A 17,334-nucleotide genomic window follows, 5' to 3' on the forward strand; every position below is an offset into this window, starting at 1 on the left:
CGTTTTAGCATATTTGCTTACATTCACATTATAGTGATGGCATTGGCAAACAGTTATCAGCATTTTTTTAATTAAGCTGGATAATACAAGCAAAGACGAGGAGTGAGAAATACAATCAGGCAGTAAAATAACCTTTTTTATATTCTACTCAACATGACTTTCCGGAATGAACTCCTTTAATATTGAAATACTCGTGCATTAATCCTGAAAACCCGCCTGACTGCAGTGATTGGTATATGTGATGGAGCACATTTTCTAGTCGGTAGTGGGACCTTAACAGGTAGCTGCTGAATAATATTTTAAGATGAACAGTTCTACTCGAATATACAGTCTTGTATATCATGAACTGCAACTCGTATCTTGCCAGTGCACTGCGACGAATCATGAAAACTCTTTTAATGGCTTGAACAATTTAAAGTACATAAAATGTACAGAAAGATAAATATATCTCTCTGGCTGCTAGGATCTCATAAGCATATTTAGTAAAAACCTTTTATTCATAACAATAAGATCTCGCTTTCGTATTTGTTCCTCTCAATGAGTTTCCTTTGTGTAACAACCTTTCACCTTGAGAACCGTTTTGCTGTAAGTGGTATATATAGGACAAATTCGTAGATGTGACTACTACAGACAATCTTCATTCCGGGCTTGAAATAACAGCGTGGTATAAGGATGCATAAAGGTCAAAAAGGTGCAACTCCCTCAGCGACAGGGAAGTAATATCCGGTTGACATGAGACTGGACAAGCCTTCTTTTTCTGAAATCTGCAATTGATGTTTTTTGTATCTGTGATTGCAAAGCTACGCACACATCGAGAATTTATATGAGCCTCTACAGTCAGAGTTTATGGCACAACCAAACGTTTTTAGGAACCTCAAGCTTCACTTTCAGAGCAGAGGCAATACCGCTTTCGGCATCTATTCTAACAATTTTCGCCATTTAATTGCACGTAGTGCGTTGGCGAAGTGTTAAAGTCACATGGTAAGCCCATTCTCTACAATGTGTCTTGGGGCTTAATGTCGTTCATATTTTTCAGCAGCGGATATAGATAGGGACGAAATATTTACATCCTTTTGTTCATAATTTATCCTACAGCTAGTGTAGAAAAATAAAAATATTAGGCATTTTGTTACTGTACAGTAACTTCAAACAGATTTTACGCGGCTACATTATAAAATAAACCACCTTCTGTGAATCTAGAATAGCGGCTTGGGCATGTTGTTTTTCCATCCTGAGGTAACAGCAGAAAACGTGGACGGCAGCATAAGACGAGAACATGACACAACGCGCTCTGCGCTCATTGTGTCGTCTTCTGCTCCCGCCCACATCTTCCGCTGTTCCTCATGCTCTACTCATGTCCATTATTTGATACAGTAAATAGCTGCAAATTGCAAAGGGCCGCTATAATGAAGACGTGCTATGCCCTATGAATAAAGATAATGGGAGTGTGCAGCGTCTGCAGCGCTACGACGAAAAACAACCCACCCGTCTCTGATATCCTGTTTTATCATGAATGTCATATTAACAACACGGTGGAGGTATGGGGTGTCACTTCATCAGTGAGCGATCTACCACTCGGACCTCGCCACTGTCTTGACCTTGCGTGTTTGCCACATTTCGTCCATAAGACTTTCCTGGGCATAGACGCCGCGCCTCCCAGGACCACACTAGATTCTTCTAGCCCCATTACTGTAACCCACGATCATTCGCGGGCGCCGCCAGTAAGTACGTGGGGTGCACTCTAGCAATGCATAGCCGATATAAAATGTTTGACGCCACCAATCAACTTACCAACGTAGTGCTCGTGCCCGCAGGCACGACTCTTACGTTGTACGAAAACTGAAAATGCTGATTCACGCTTTAGACACGCTTTGTATAAGACCTAAACTTCGGTTACTCGGCTGCAAAGAAGCATGGCGACCAGCCATTGGCTGACCGGGCACAGCATTCTGGAGATACCTGTACCAAGTACATCGATGCGGTTCTGAGGCTTTGCAATGTCGCTTCTCCCGGCATGCCCAATAAAGATAAGGTGAGCCATATGTTTCATGGCTTCGCAAAATATGTTTACACTTGCCTAAAGCAAAGAGAATGTGACATCTGTCTCGAAGTTGATCGAGCGTGCCGCAGATTGAGAGCCTGAGATGCAGAGAATTACTTCGAAGTTTGCGCTCGAATACTGTTCCTATGGTGGCAGCCCCTGAATTCGCTACCATCCGTGATATTTCCACGCTATTCGCTGTAGTGTACTCGACGAACTTTTGCAAGACTTATGCTTTTTCAAAACCTAACGCACTGCCCCAGTGAGCAACCCTCTGCGTGTCCGCTGCTTCAGCCGTAACAGCTCTCTGTCAATGCAGCTCACTATGAGGATACAGGTTCCCCAGCAGTCTCCACACTTCTGAGCCTACTGTACCTAACGATTTCCCCACGGAACGTATATGCACGCTAATGAGCCGTCGAAAGTAAACTTCGAGGACGGCACAAGTAACGGCTTCAGTACTAGTCCTTAAAGCGGCGATGTCCTCCCGAGGCGCACTCCTGCCTGTCCGCCCTTGCTGTGCTTGCGAAGTGGTAATCCAGGCCATAGTCGCGGTCTTGCCATCGTCACCGCTTGCATTGCTACAGCGCAACAATCCACACAATAGAGGCAGGCTTTTAGCAGCAGCAGTACTGTCCCCACTGGCCACCTTTCCACTCACCTTTGTACGTACCATCCTCAGGGAAGCATGAGGACCTATAGTCATTCATCGTATCGCAGCGTGACTTCTGCTTTACACGCACACTTGACCCCATAGCCACGCTGGCGTTCAGACGGCTAGTCAGCGCGATAGTGGTGAGGTCGCTCGAAGCCTGCTGTGGATTTATAGACCTGCGCCTGTTTTTAGACTAAAATGTTAACGTGTCAGCGGGTGGTGTAGCCACAACAGCTTTTGCGGATACTGATGCACCTGTTTGTGTAATGATTTAATGATTTCAATGATTGTTAGGGCATAAATTGATACCTAAGTTTGCAACTACATCAGCGTTCTGTGAAGTGAGTGGTGAATCGTTAAGCTATTAGGAGTGGGTAGTGTAGGGCAAAGCGGGGTTTACGGAGCTTCCCTCAAGCGCAATCCCCTACGAAACCCGGGTGCCAGGCCGGGAGACGCTTGTACCGGTTTTTACCTAAGGTGTCCGGCGGTGGGTTTCGAACTAACCACCTCTCGCAGCTCAGACAGGCGCCCTAATCCCTAGGTTAACCGATTACCGATAAGGATAACCAATGGTCGCTTAGGGCAAGAAACCGAATTCCAAGGGAAGGAAAATCTAGCAGGGGGTGGGAGAAAGTTAGGTGTGCGGATGAGATGAAGACGTTCGCCTGGGTCAAGGGCTAGCAGTCAAGGCAGCTAGCACAAGACCGGATTAAGTGGAGGAATATGGGAGAGGCCTTCGCCCTTCAGTGGTTATAGTCAGGCTGAGGAAGATGATGATGAGTGTAGGGTTTGGGTGTTTGTAGTCGCACCATCTGCAACTGCTGTGTGTGTTCTTATTCACCCATTTCCTCTCACCGCTGAAACCTTTGAAGCTCTAGTGCAGCCTATTAGTCGTTTTTGAAGAAGTTGGTACCTGTTCTCTGTGCTAAGCAGGAATCCAGGCACTGGTAGCGGGCACTGGTGGCGAGCAAGACCGGAACGGTGGAGGCGTAACTTTTAGACAGCTGTCCGCCAATGCACTTTCTCTTTCTCAGCGATCTGTGGACATAATCGGAACTTCGTCTTTACAATCTGGCCCCCGCGGAAACAAGGAGCCATCTTGGCGACTAATGGAGACGATAGGATAGCGGGATCGTAATAAGGCTTCCAACGGTCGACGTGAACCATCTCACGCCCACGGCGGCGAAGGTGGGTAGAAGCGGCTAGTGGTTCAACTTTGTAATTGACGGGAGGAGTCTGTTGGAGTACTAGATAGGGTCCGTGGTACTGTGCTGGAACTTGCTGGTCAGATCTGGTGGTGTCGATGGGACCCACAGTAATACGTGAGCAACAGGAGAGAATTGATGGACAGAGCGGCTGGTGTCGCTGTGCGCTTACTTCTGGGCTTGATCGCCCGAAGTAAGGGAGCGAGCCAGCTTGCGACATTCTTCAGCGTGCCTGGCAGCCGCTGAAACCGATGTGCACTCTGAGGTATCAGGACGGTAGGGGAGGATGGTGTCGAATGGAGACGAAGGTTCACGTCCATACAGCAGAAAAAATGGCGAGAATCCGGTAGTTGCCTGAACACCGGCACTGTAGGCGTAGGTTATAAATGCGAGAATCGTGTCCCAATCTGTGTTGGAGGCGACTTACTTGGACATAATGTCAACCAGTGTACGATTGAAGCGATCTGTGAGGCTGTTGGTTTGAGGATGGTAGGCTCTGATTATTCTGTGGATGGCCTGACATTCTCGTCGGAGCGCTTCGACAACCTCGGATAAGAAAGATTTGCCTCGACTGCTTATAAGTTCACGGGGGCCTCACGCCGCAGAATAAAGTGATGAAGAAAGGACGCGATATTGGGTTCGGTGGCATCCTGAAGAGCTGGTGTCTCCGCGTAGCGAGTAAGGTGATCGACGGCTACAATGATACAGCGATTCCCTGCAGGTGTGTACGGGAGAGGTCCATACAGATCTATGCCAACACGATCGAATGGTCACTATGAGCACGGAAGATGCTGTAATGGAGCCCGCTGATGGTGAGGAGGAGGCTTGCGAAGCTGGCAATCGATGCACGACTGCACATACTTACTGACGATGGTATACATACTGCGCCAGTAAAAGCGCTCTCGCAACCGTTCATAAGTCTTAAATACTCCCACATGGCCACACTGGGGATCGTTATGGTAAGATGCGCGGATATCGCTACGGCGGTGGCGAGGTACGACGAGTAGCCACTTACGGCCATCTGGCATATAGTTACGTCGATAAGGGATGCGGTCACGAAGGGCGAAATGCTGCGCTTGACGACGAAGGGCGCGAGTAGGCGGCGAAAGTGACGAGTTCGTAAGAAGATCGATTAGAGATGTTATCCACGGATCCTTGCGCTGTTCCGATGATATGTCGTCGATGAACAGAGAAGACAAGGCAGAGCAGGAGGCCGGGGACAATGGAGCATGAGACGACACCGGCGAGCGAGATAGATCGTCTGCGTCGGAGTGCTTGCGCCCTGTACGATGAATGACTCAGATATCAAACTCTTGTAGTCTAAGCAACCAGCGGGAGAGACAGCCGGTGGGGTCTTTTAGTGAAGACAACCAACACAAAGCGTTGTAGTCCGTAACAACATCGAATGGGCGCGCATAAAAGTATGGCCGAAATTTCTGAAGCGCCTAAAGAATGGCCAAGCATTCCTTTTCTGTCACCGAGTAGTTGGTCTCGGCCTTGGTCAAATTTCGACTTGCGTACACCACAACGTATTCATCAACACCAGGTTTTCGTTGAGCAAGAACTGCGCTGAGACTTGCGTAACTGGCATCGGTGTTCACTTCAGTTGGAACAGCCGGGTCAAATCTTGCAATACGGGGGGTGGGATAAGTATTGTGAGCAGTTTTGTAAAAGCAGTATCGTATGCCGGCGACCAGGCAGCAAGGTCTTTGTGAGTGCCGAGAATTCACGTCAGAGGGGCAATGATGGTCGCAAAGGTACGAACAAAACGCCTAAAATAGGAGCACAAGCCTATCAAGCTCCGTAGTTGGTATATGATGTTGGTTTTGGAAACTCGGTGGCGGCGCGGAGTTTAGATGGATCAGGAAGGATGCCATCCTTGGACACTGAGTGCCCTAAAATAATGAGTTGACGAACGGCGATATGGCCCTTTTTTAGATTGAGCTGCAGACCGGCGTCGCTAAGACATTTGCAAGACAGTTCCAACGCTAGTTGGGTGGGTCGCGAAATCGGATAAAAATACGACATCATCTAAGTAGCAGACATGTGTGCCAATTCAAACCGTCCATCATTTGTTCCAAGGTGGCGGGCGCGTTACACAGACCAAACGGCATGACGTTGAACTCGTAGACGCTGTCGAGAGTGACAAAAGCTGTCTTGGGACGATCGTCATCAGCCATTGGAATTTGCCAATAGCCAGAGCGAAAATCTATTGAAGCGAAAAATTCCGCTTCATGAAAAGTGTCCAGCGCGTCATCTATGTGTGGTAGCGGATAGACGTCCTTTCGTGTGACTGCATTAAGGCGGCCGTAGTCCACACAAAAGTGAGAGAGACCAGTCTTTCTTCTTGACTAAAACGACCGGGGACGCTCAACGGCTACTGAAAGGTTGAAGCCCACCTCTACTGAGCATCTCGTCGACTTACTCATCAATAATGCGGCGCTCTGACGCTTAGGCACGATAAGGACGTTAGCGTAATGGGGCGTGCGTACCAGTATAGATGAGGTGGGCAACAGATGATGTACGACCGCAGGATGGCTGCTGGATGTAAAAGGAATCTCGGAATCTGTTCAACAAGTGGCGAGTTTGGCGCACTGATCTGGAGCGAGAGAACTCTCGATGCCTTTGTCGAAGGCAGCCAGAGGCGATAAAAGTGACGAGAAACGAGGTAGGCTAAGGGCACTGACGCTGTCGGAGATTGTGTCGGCACAGATGGAAAGAAGCGGCGGGACGGGAACAAAATGTTCAGATCGAACAGGCTCGGTATACCAAACGCAATCCCCAGGTTGCAACGTGAGTGGATAGAACGAGCCGTTACTAATGGCTAGTTCGGTGCGACCGCTTCGTACACTAAGGATGGCGCAGGGCAGGGGAAGACAGCGTCGCGAGACAAAAAGGGAAGATGGGGTGAAGAGCACTGTACAGTCATGAAGATAGGCACAGTTTATAGGCACAATCGCAGCAGATGAAGGCGGGATTCAGTAGCATCCGCAACGTGGCAATTGGCTTCCCCAAGACGATAGTGGTGGTCTGGGCGGTGCACAGCGGCGTCTACTTCGGCACGAGCGCCATGAATTATGGCACAATTGCGTCACAAGAAGTCCCACCATAAAATAATGTGATGAGAGCAGCCAAGGAAGCATGATCACCCGAAACCTTCACCAAGTCCTAAGCGGGGATCCAGGCACTGGAAGCGGGCACTGGTGGCGAGCAAGACCGGAGCGGTGGTGGCTTAACCTGTAGAAAGATAGTCCGCCAATGCACTTCCTGTGGGAATAATTGGAAATTCTTTACACTTGTTTGATTTCTGGAGTGCAAGGGCGTGCGGTGTTGTGGACAACCAATTTCTCCCGTGAGCGCAGTGTACTACCAGCTGAAAGGACGCTTGCCGCTTGTGGACATAGTATACATTCCTGTGCGGCATTTACCGGAGTCGCTTCGACCGAATCTCTTCCGCCTTTGCAGCAGAATCGACAATTGCTAGCATGATGAACACTCGTCTCATTGGTACTCAACGCCAAGCCCTCGCGGAGATCATGCTGCAATTCTCGTCTGATTTTGAATTCGCCTTGCCATCTGCGCTATCTGTTACAAATTCTGGCTTCTGGACTCTGGCTGATTCTGGGGACTCCGGTTCTTGCCACTCAGTTTGCCAGAAGCCCTACAGAGTATCAGCATATGAGGGCAAGGTTATCAACGGGCAAGCTCAAGAAATGTTTCTGCAAGGGGTCATTCAAGAGTGTGGCAATACCTGGAGGTTCCCGAGATCTTGGTGAGCAAGGAGAGTGCGTTGCGGTTCTGCGTAGGCGCTAAACGTCTGAAAACCATCAGCATGAAATACGTATGTGCGGTATCTCGCACAGATGACGAAATTGGCTGCATTTCAATTGCCTCTCGCTTTCCTTAGGTTAATTTGAGAGGAGGTTACTGCTAAATTGTGTGCGCCCCAATGATCAGGAAAAACGGCCTTTTTGCACCGGAGTGAATAGTTGAAACTCATTGTTGCCCCTTTCGGACATTCATTGCTCTCTAAGGCGCAAAGCGCTATGAAGAAACACGATGTGAGGGTTGAACGCGCGAAGAGCTCCGACGATTGACTTCACTCAAGTCGTTTCTGACATCTTGTTTGATGTAACATCCTTTACAGTATAGGCGAAATAAAGCAGCTTGCCATTAATCGTCACTCAGTTAATAACATAACAAAATATCTTATTATGAGAAAACTGATTTTATAGTACAGAGAACCTTCAATCGCTAGGCTTGACTGTCACAAACTTCAGTTCAGTTCAGTTGAGTCGTTCAGTTGTGTCCGACTCTTCGTGACCCTATAGACCATGTCACGCCACATTTTCCGGTCTCTCACTATCTTCCTAACATCACATAACTTCATCGAGGATGCCATCTAACCATCGCGTTCGCTGCCTACCCCTTATCCGGTGACCCTCAATCTTTCCCAACATCAAATTTTACTCCAGCGACTCCTGTCTTCTCATCAGATGACCAAAGTATCTGAGCCTTAACTTTAGAATTTGACCCTCCAATGAGCAGTCAGGGTTTATGGTGGACAATATCGACTGATTTGATCTTCTGGCAGTTCAAGGAACTCTCAAGAGTCTCCGCCAGCACCACAAATCAAACGCGTCAATTCTTCGGCAGTCAGTCTTCTTCACAGACCAACTCTTGCATCCATACATCACAACTAGAAATACCATAGCAAAAGTTATACGGATCTTGGTTGACAGACTAATATCTCTGCTCTTTACTAGGCGGTCAAGCCTCACCATGGCTCTCTTTCCCAGAAGCAGGCGTCTCCTAATTTCATGGCTGCATTCTCCTTCCGGGGTAATCTTGAAGCCCAAGAAGAGATAATCTGTCACAGCTTCCACTTCTTGTCCCTTGATGCTCCAGGACTTGATAGAGCAAGACGCCATGATCCTTGTCTTTTTAATGTACAGTTTAAGCCCCAACTTCTCACTCTCTTCTTGTACGCAATTCAGAAGTCTCTTGAGTTTCACTTCACTTTCTGTCATTAAAGTAGTATCATCCGCATATCTAAGGTCGTTGATACGTTTTCCAGCAATATTCACTCCAGCTGAAGACTCGTCCAGACCGGCCTTCCTCATGATGCACTCTGCATATAGGTTAAATGGGCAGGGCGACAGTATGCAGCCTTGCCTCACTCCTTTCTCAATCGGACACCAATCAGTAACACCATGCCCAGTTCTGTCTGTGGCCTCTTGCCCTTCATACAGGTTCCTTAGGAGACAGATAAGGTGAATTGGAAGTCCCATCTCTTGGAGAGCTTGCCACAATCTGCTGTGATCTACGCAGTCAAATGCTTTCGCATAATCAATAAAGCAGAAGTAGATGGGTTTCTGGAACTCTCTTGTTTTTTCCGTGATCCAGCGAAGGTTGGCAATTTGGTCTCTAGTTCTCCTGCCCTTGCGAAACCCAGCTTGCACGTCCGGAAGCTCCCGATCCACGTACTGCTGCACCCTACCTTGGAGGATTTTCAACATCACCTTGCTAGCATGCGAAATAAGCGTGATCGTGCGGTAGTTGAAACAATCTTTGGCACTGCCTTTCTTTGGAATGGGGATGTAAACTGATCTCCTCCAATCTGTGGCCACTGCAGGGTTGTCCAAATCTTCTGACATAATCTATGCAGAATGTTAACAGCGTCGTGGTTGAGGTTTTGGAGCAACTCAGCTGGAATACCATCAATTCCGCTAGCTTTGTTCTTAGCAAGGCTGGCTAAGGCCCGTTCAACTTCACTCTTCAGGATGCCCGGCTCGAGATCAGCAATCACAACCGTCTTTTGTTGAGTTTGCACATCCGAGTCCTTCTTGTACAGTTCTTCTGTGTATTCCTGCCACCTGTATTTTTATCTCTGAGGCTTCAGTGGGGTCCTTGCCTCGTTTGTCCTTTATCACGCCCAGCTTAGCACAGAAGCTTCCTTTGATATCTTTGATTGTCTTATACAGAGCTCTTGTGTTCCTTAATTGGCTGTTGTCCTCGACTGCTTGGCACTGTATGTTCAAGAAGGCATTCTTTTCTCTCCTTGCTATTTTCTGAAAATCCGCATTGAGAACCCTGTATCTTTCTCTTTCCCCATAACTTTTGCCATCCTCCTTTCTTCAGCTATTTGCAAAGCCTCTTCAGATAACCAATTTGCTTTCTTGCATTCCTTTTGTTTTGGAACTACCTTAGTAGCAACTTCTTGTATTATATCACGAACATCAGTCCACATCTCTTCAGGCTCTCTGTCTTCTAGATCTAATTCTTGAAATCGATTCCTCACTTCCACCATATTCTGAAGGAATTTGATCCGGATCATACCTGAATGGCCTTCTAGTTTTCTGCGTTTTCCTCAATCGAAGCTTAATTTTGGCAACAAGAAGCTGATGACCGGTGCCGCAATCGGCCCCAGGCCTTGTTTTTACTGCTTGTATAGCGCTTCTCCATCTCTGCCGGCAAAGAATATAATCGATCTGATTCCTGTACAGACCGTCCGGTGAAGTCCATGTATACAGGCGCCTCTTGGGCTGTTGAAAATGAATATTCGCTATGGTCAGGGTGTTTTCTTGACAGAACTCTACTAGCCTCTGTCCAGCTTCATTTGGCTCACCAAGACCAAACTTGCCTGTAATTCCGGATATTTCTTCACTCCCGACCATAGCATTCCAGTCTCCTATGTGAAAAACGACGTGTGATGATGGAGTGCGGTCTAAAAGGCATCAGGTCAGCATAAAATATCTCAACTTCAGCTTCTTCCGCAGTAGTGGTTGGTGCATAGACTTGGATAGCTGTTATATTGAAAGGGTGACCTTGGATCTGAAGTGAAATCATTCGGTCGTTTTTGGGGTTGTACCCTAGCACTGCTTTGCCAATTCTTCGGTTTATTATGAGAGCGACCCCATTCCTTCTAGCAAACTTCAATAATAAGATTAAATTAAAACAAGATTTGAATATGCAATGATTGCAATATGATTTATTTTCTTTTAACAAAACTACGGACCATATCGTGTTTGCTCCAAATTTTACAGAACAGGCTTAGATAAAGCAACATTCGTATGGGGCTGTGTTACTTTCAGCTCTTACTTCAAATTACTTATTACTTATTTATATCTACAGAAAAGCATAAAATTGATGCTTTTGGGTATAGTTGTTTACCCTGTACCCTGAAGCGTCTTTAAATGTTTATTGGTTTATAGGACAAAAAGGGCGCAGCATCTCGACACGTACATCACGCCGTAATAGAAGGAATAAAGGTGAAATGAAAAGCAGAAAGAAACAGGTGCCTTATGGGAGGAGGCCGAATTCATTTCGATCACCTCGACTTTTTCGTGCAACATACTGACCCATTATCGTTTTCCATCCATCGATTTTCGACTGCCGTATACCGAATTTCAAACGCGTGAAGGTTTTTGCAGTGGTTGCGGTCGTGCGTCTGAACCACTGAGGCACCGCGATAATTTAAACGCTTTCATTTGCTTTGGGCTAGAACAATACAGCCAGAAATATCTTACTTCTCTGCGCGACAGCACATACGTGAATTACATACGATCAGTGATCATATGCTGTTACTTTGAATTCCGTCAACCAACTGTCAACTCACTTTTCAATTATTTTTTTTTTACTTTTTTTTTCAATTAGATGAATGTTAAATCGGAAGCGAAATTATATTGACAACAACCAATTAGGATAAGCAAAATACGTTACCATCGCAATTTTATTATGAAATGTTCCCAGTTTTTCTAACTACATGTCTAAATTCTGGTAATGGCGATGGTGACCTAGCCGCCTTTTCCGCCTAAAGTGTTCTATACGCCAGCTATCCCGTTTATATCTCGAAAGTACACAAGCAGACCCCAATGGGCAGTTAATATTGTCACTTTGGCTAACGAGAGCTTAAATTCCTCGGCCATGTCGTAAGCGCTGCCGGCGTGAAGCCCGACCCTGACAAGCTTACTGCTGTTGCGGAATTTCCGGCTCCACGTGACAAGAAAGCTGTTGGCAGATTTCTCGGCTTGTGCAATTATTACCGGCGTTTTATCGATAACTTCGCTGATCTTGCTGAACCGCTGACTCGGCTCACCTGGAAAGACACCCCTCTTGTTTGGAGTCACGAGAAAGAAGCTGCTTTTGCCGAGCGGCGTCTCCGTCCCCAATCGCCGCCTGTTCTAGCCCATATCGACGAGCACGTCTGTAACTACATGACGATTTCTGCTAACTGCTTCCACATTATTGTTTCGTCGTGATGGAAATGATATTTTACTGTAAAATGATCATTTAGGAATGTCTGTAGTTTTATCGGTTTAAAACTTGAAACAGAAGAAACGAAAATACGTTAGTGAACAAAGACCGCACAGAGTCTTCTGAAAAACCTTTCTTTAAAGTGCACATGTTGAATTGTGTATTTTTAGTATGAGTGCCTTATGCAAAATGCTTATTTAATAATCGCATATGCTTGCTGTTACGTTTCACCACCGACAAGTGGGACAGCTGACGCAGCCATCGCATAGCAACATGGCAGAACCGCGAGCGGATCGGCCATTTCGGCGCCGTTCATCGGCCGCCCAACGCTTCCTCCCGCGGGCAAGTCTCGATGTGATCCCGCCACGCGCCTAATGTGTGTGCGTGCGTATGTGTGCAAACGCCGGCCAAGCTTGGAGCTCGAGGGAGAGTGCGTCGCCCTCGCCCGTCTGCAGGAAGTGGAGGAGATGCGGTCGGGCCACCTGCGATTGAGTCATCCCGTCTTGTCCAAACGTGTTGGGCTCTCTGTTCCCTGCGAGGGATCCCCCTTTCCCTGTGAACTTTCAAACCTATAAAGTGCAGCGGCCGACTCCACTGAGACTGAGACTACTTTGACGCGCCGTTGACACGACGCTAGACACCAGCTGTGTGAGAGTGTCTGTATTCTCTCCGGGTCAGCTTCTCTGCCCGTTTCTTCATGATGTTGTAGTAAAGGTTGTTTCGTTAGAAGACGCCTCGTCTTTGCTGGGACCGTTGATGCCGTCCGCCGAGCCACGAAGCCGCCAGGCCAACTCTACCGGGGGGCCGCGCGCCGCATGTAATAACTGGCGTTAGCGGTGGGCAAGCACACGAAGCCCAAACGTAATAACTGCTGGCTGCGGTACGATACTGAGGCGCACACGAGACTCAAACCTAACGACTGCTAGGCAGCGGTGGGACGACCATGCCATAACCGTGGTCTGAGGGACGAGCCAGGCGATACCGTCATCCAACAACTGGTGAACAGCGGAGGAGCGAGGACGAACAAGCCGTGACCGTGGTCGGTGAAACGAGCCAGGCCTGACCGAGGTGCAACATCTGGTGGGAAGAGCGGAGATGTCCCAGGCGTGACCCGTGCAACAAGCAGCTCAGCGGAAAGCCGGGAGCAGTGCAACGAGCCCTGTGTGATGACTGGTTGCCTGCAGCGGAACGACTGCGTTGGATTCTTGGCTGCGAGGTTTGGTGAGTGCGGGACTTTCTTCTACTGAGTTTTGCCAGGCTTTTCTTAAGTAGAGAACAGAGCTGGTAATTGTGTTGTCGTTGTTGCTGGGTTAATTGCAGCAAGGCAATAGTGGGCAGTAGAGAAGGCAACACTCGGAACAGCCATGGATTTGGAGTCGTTGCGCAAACCGAAATTGCTGGAGCTTGCGAAGGAGTTGGGTCTGAATTTGTCATGCAAACTCAGAAAACCAGAAGTGTTAAAGGCTATTCTTGCGTTGAAAGCTGAAGATGACGAGCTTTCGGAATGCATAGAGATCATTGAAGAACGTCACAAGAAAGAGGAACGTGAGCGCCATGAAAGGCTAGAGAAAGAGGAGCGAGACCGTCAATTCGCTATGGAAATGAAACGTCTCGAAATAAACGCGGGACGCGCTGGTAGTGCAAGTTGGGCTCACGGTGCAGGAGAACCGGAATAGTTCAAAATGAGTGACCTGATGCGGCCGTTTAAGCTTGGCGAGGACATTGGTTTGTTCCTGGTTAACTTCGAGGAAACGTGCGAGAAGCAAGGGTTTTCTCGGGAAACGTGGCCACAGCGCTTGCTCACTTTGTTACCTGGTGAGGCGGCAGAGGTAATCGCTCGCTTGAGAAAAGAGGAAGCAGAGCATTACTACAAAGTGAAATCGAGTCTGCTAAAAAGTACAGGCTGTCAGCAGAAGCATTCTGTCAGAATTTTCGAGAGTATGAGAAAAGAAAAAGTGAGTCGTATACAGTGTTTGCCTACAAGCTTATGTCAAACATGTATGAGTGGCTCAAAGAAGAAAACGCGTATAGTAAACACGATAATGTTCTGCAGTGTTTCGGGCTGGAACAGTTTTACAGTCTGTTACCCGAGAACGTGCAATACTGGGTCATGGATAGGCCATATGTTAGTACAGTGGATAGAGCCGCCGATCTAGCTGAAGAGTTTGTGGCGCGACGGGCTCGTGAAGCTAAGGACGGTCAACAGGGGGAATTCGACTCTAAGTTTGAGAGGCCGAAGTTCAAGCCCTTTAAAGCTAAGGAGTATAAACATGGTGCGGATGCGAGTGAAAGCAGTCCTGTCAGCGATAAAGCGACAGTGGTGACCGAAGCCGAACGGAAAAAGAGGTTCGAGGCAAGGCAATCGCGCGTCTGTTATACGTGCCAGAAGCATGGTCATTTTTCGGCAGTGTCCAGAGACAAAACCAAGTTAAATAAGTTAAATTGGTTCACAGGAAGGGAAAGGCGCAGTAACTGTCACACTTGCTCTGTGGACACCCGAACCGCGCCGTAAGGGAAGGGAGGGAGGTGGGAATGAAAGTGGAAAGAGAGAAAGGGGAGCCGTAGTGGAGGGCTACGGAGTAATTTCGACCACCTGGGGATCTTTAACGTGCGCTGACATCGCACAGCACACGGACGCCACTTCGTTTCGCCTCCATCGAAACGCAGCCGCCGAGGTCGGGTTCGAACCCGGGAACTCCGGCACAGTAGTCGGGCGTCTTACCACTGCACCACCCCGGCGGGGGAGACAAAACCAAAGATCGTGTTTTTGTCATTATGCCGAAGTGGCGAGAACATGAAGCTTCTCGAACCGTACACTCGAGACCTCCTCGTGAACGGGCAACAGTGTCGAGTGCTTCGCGATTCTGCGGCTACCCTCTTACGAACAACGAGAGATGTTCACGGGTGAGTGCGCGTGGATCAAACAGGCCGTGGAAGCTCGCAGCGTGCTTTTGCCAACAGCCAAAGTGCTTATTGAGGGACCTTTCCGGGCACTTGAGGCAGAAGCGGCGGTGTCATCTGTGCTTCCTCCTCAGTACCCGTACCTATTGTTAAACAAGTCCGATCACCTCTTGCGCGAAAATGGGCTTGTGTTTGGAGAGGGTAGTGTACAGACCTTGACTAGATCTAGTGCTCGGGAGCTTTCTGCAAAGGCGGTAGTACCGGTGTCACCCGTTAATAATTAGGCGGTATTATTAACGATGCGCCCTTAACGGTACGCACACTCCCAGACACCCTTAGAGCGAGTGGGGGTAGCTGTTCCGGTCGCAAAGGAGATGCCCTCGACCTGCGTGGCAATCTCAGGCGGAAGTCAACTACCTTGTAGTGACAGAAGGGGGTGGTCGTTTGGTGCCCAGCGGTCGCCGGTTCAAGCCAGAGTAAGGGTCGGAACCAGAAGTAACAAACAAAACAGACTCTATACACAGCAAGAAACGATACAGAGAAACACTAAAACACTAAAATTGCACAGACGAGAGGTTCACAGAATAACAAACGCTAAGCATGCAACTACAGAGGTATAAAAAAACATAGAGGCTTTACAACACAGATGAAACACGAGAGAGTTACATAAACAAACACCAAATTGTTCACCGGGCACTGTTGCAGTCCGACGCCTCAGGAGTCACGATGTGGCCACCATACGAGACGAGCGCCACTCCCTTGCTCGTCCGTGGGCTTGCCAGCAGCGGGTGATCCCCGGGAGTCCAGCCGATGCACAAGCGAGCACGTCGCAAAACAGTGACTGACTGACTGACTCAACAAGCGGCGCGGTCTCTTTAAATAGGGCGCGCCGCGTCTGTCTGTTAGCACGTGTTTAAGCCAGCACGCACACAAACTTAGTTTCGCTGGTTATAGCGCTCTCTCCTCCTCCCGTCGAGCCGCACGTCGTCATTGGCCAGGCCCCATAGATGATTCTCGATTTGTCTGGCGTATTCCAGACTGATGAGTCCGCGTCATTGCCGGGTGATGAAAAAGAGGGCGACGGCGACGCGTACAAGGCTACGCGCTCTCTCGCGTGGGGAAGGAGGTTTTTCTCGAGCTTTCCACGCGATGCCGCGCGGGCCACACGCCCTGCCGGCTTGATGAAAATGTGCGACGATTTCGTGACACTGCCCCTCCCTTAAAGAATATTGTCCCACAACATTCACAACAACCACGAACATCGCGCGCACATGCATGCGCTCACAAATTATATGGGGGAAAAATCCACACAGTGCACAAATTTCACAAACTGCAATAACATATTACAAAATTCACACATCAGAAGTCGCACAAGTCTCTCAGGCTCTGATGACAAAAGTTTCACACATCAATTCCATGATGTTCACAAACATAACAAAGGTCTGTTGTCGGATTCATTTAGGAATCGATAACACAACCACACAGTTATTCAAGTGCGAAGCGCACAAACCTAAGGCCTGCTTTCGCCTATATATCAAAAAACGGCTTGTGGCTCTTCCTTGGAACAGGTGAGCTCTTCTCAAACTACCTAGCGCGCCAGTTGTCTTTCTTACGAAGCACTGGCGCTCCTTTCTCACTCGTGTCCTGGCTCTTTTTCTGGTTCTAATGATACTTCTCACCCGTGGTTTTATCTCGCTTCTCCCTTTACTCTTGAGTTCTGCTTCCCGATCGGAAGCTTGGCCAGAACTAACTCTACCTTGCCTAGCGGCGCTTCAAGCAGGCCGTCTCATTCTTTCTCGGTCGGGGCGGCTCTCCATGCGCTTGCGCGTCCAGTCGTTAACTTCTTCCTTGTATGTATTCGTGAGCTTTCTTACTCGACTTCACGTGCCTTGGCAGGTTTGGATTCTTTTCTCTTCATTTTCGCCTTCTTTTTTCGCACTGCTGGCCCAGGCAGGTTTGCTCCGTATTCACGTGAATATTCAGCACATTGTGGCCTTGACGGAGCATCTCGTTGAGAATCATTTTGTTCTCCCTTAATTTTTTACATTTTCTTTCTTTTCTGTACGACCTTCAGTTGTACCTTCTTGAAGCAGAGCTCATTTGCAACTGGAGACTCATTCTCCTCACTTTTGGTTGCATCCTGCTCTTGAATTCCTGGAAGAATGCTGTGTTCAGTTTCAGCTCTATCTGAGCTTTAGGGCTCGCTGTTATTTGAGAGCTCTTCCTCTAGGTCACTCAGGCACTCAGGCATGGTGTAATCTGACATGGAGCCAGAA

General features: G+C 48.3%; 1 protein-coding gene across 1 annotated transcript in view; it reads right to left on the reverse strand.

Moving 5' to 3' along the window:
- LOC146170903 (uncharacterized) overlaps window positions 1-17,334 on the reverse strand; it is a 186,742-nt gene that overhangs the window by 65,950 nt on the left and 103,458 nt on the right. The gene's annotated exons all lie outside the window — the stretch shown is intronic.

This window comes from Amblyomma maculatum, unplaced genomic scaffold, assembly GCF_055883805.1.
Source record: "Amblyomma maculatum isolate TAMU_Amacu unplaced genomic scaffold, ASM5588380v1 scaffold_28, whole genome shotgun sequence".
NCBI classification, from domain to species: domain Eukaryota; kingdom Metazoa; phylum Arthropoda; class Arachnida; order Ixodida; family Ixodidae; genus Amblyomma; species Amblyomma maculatum.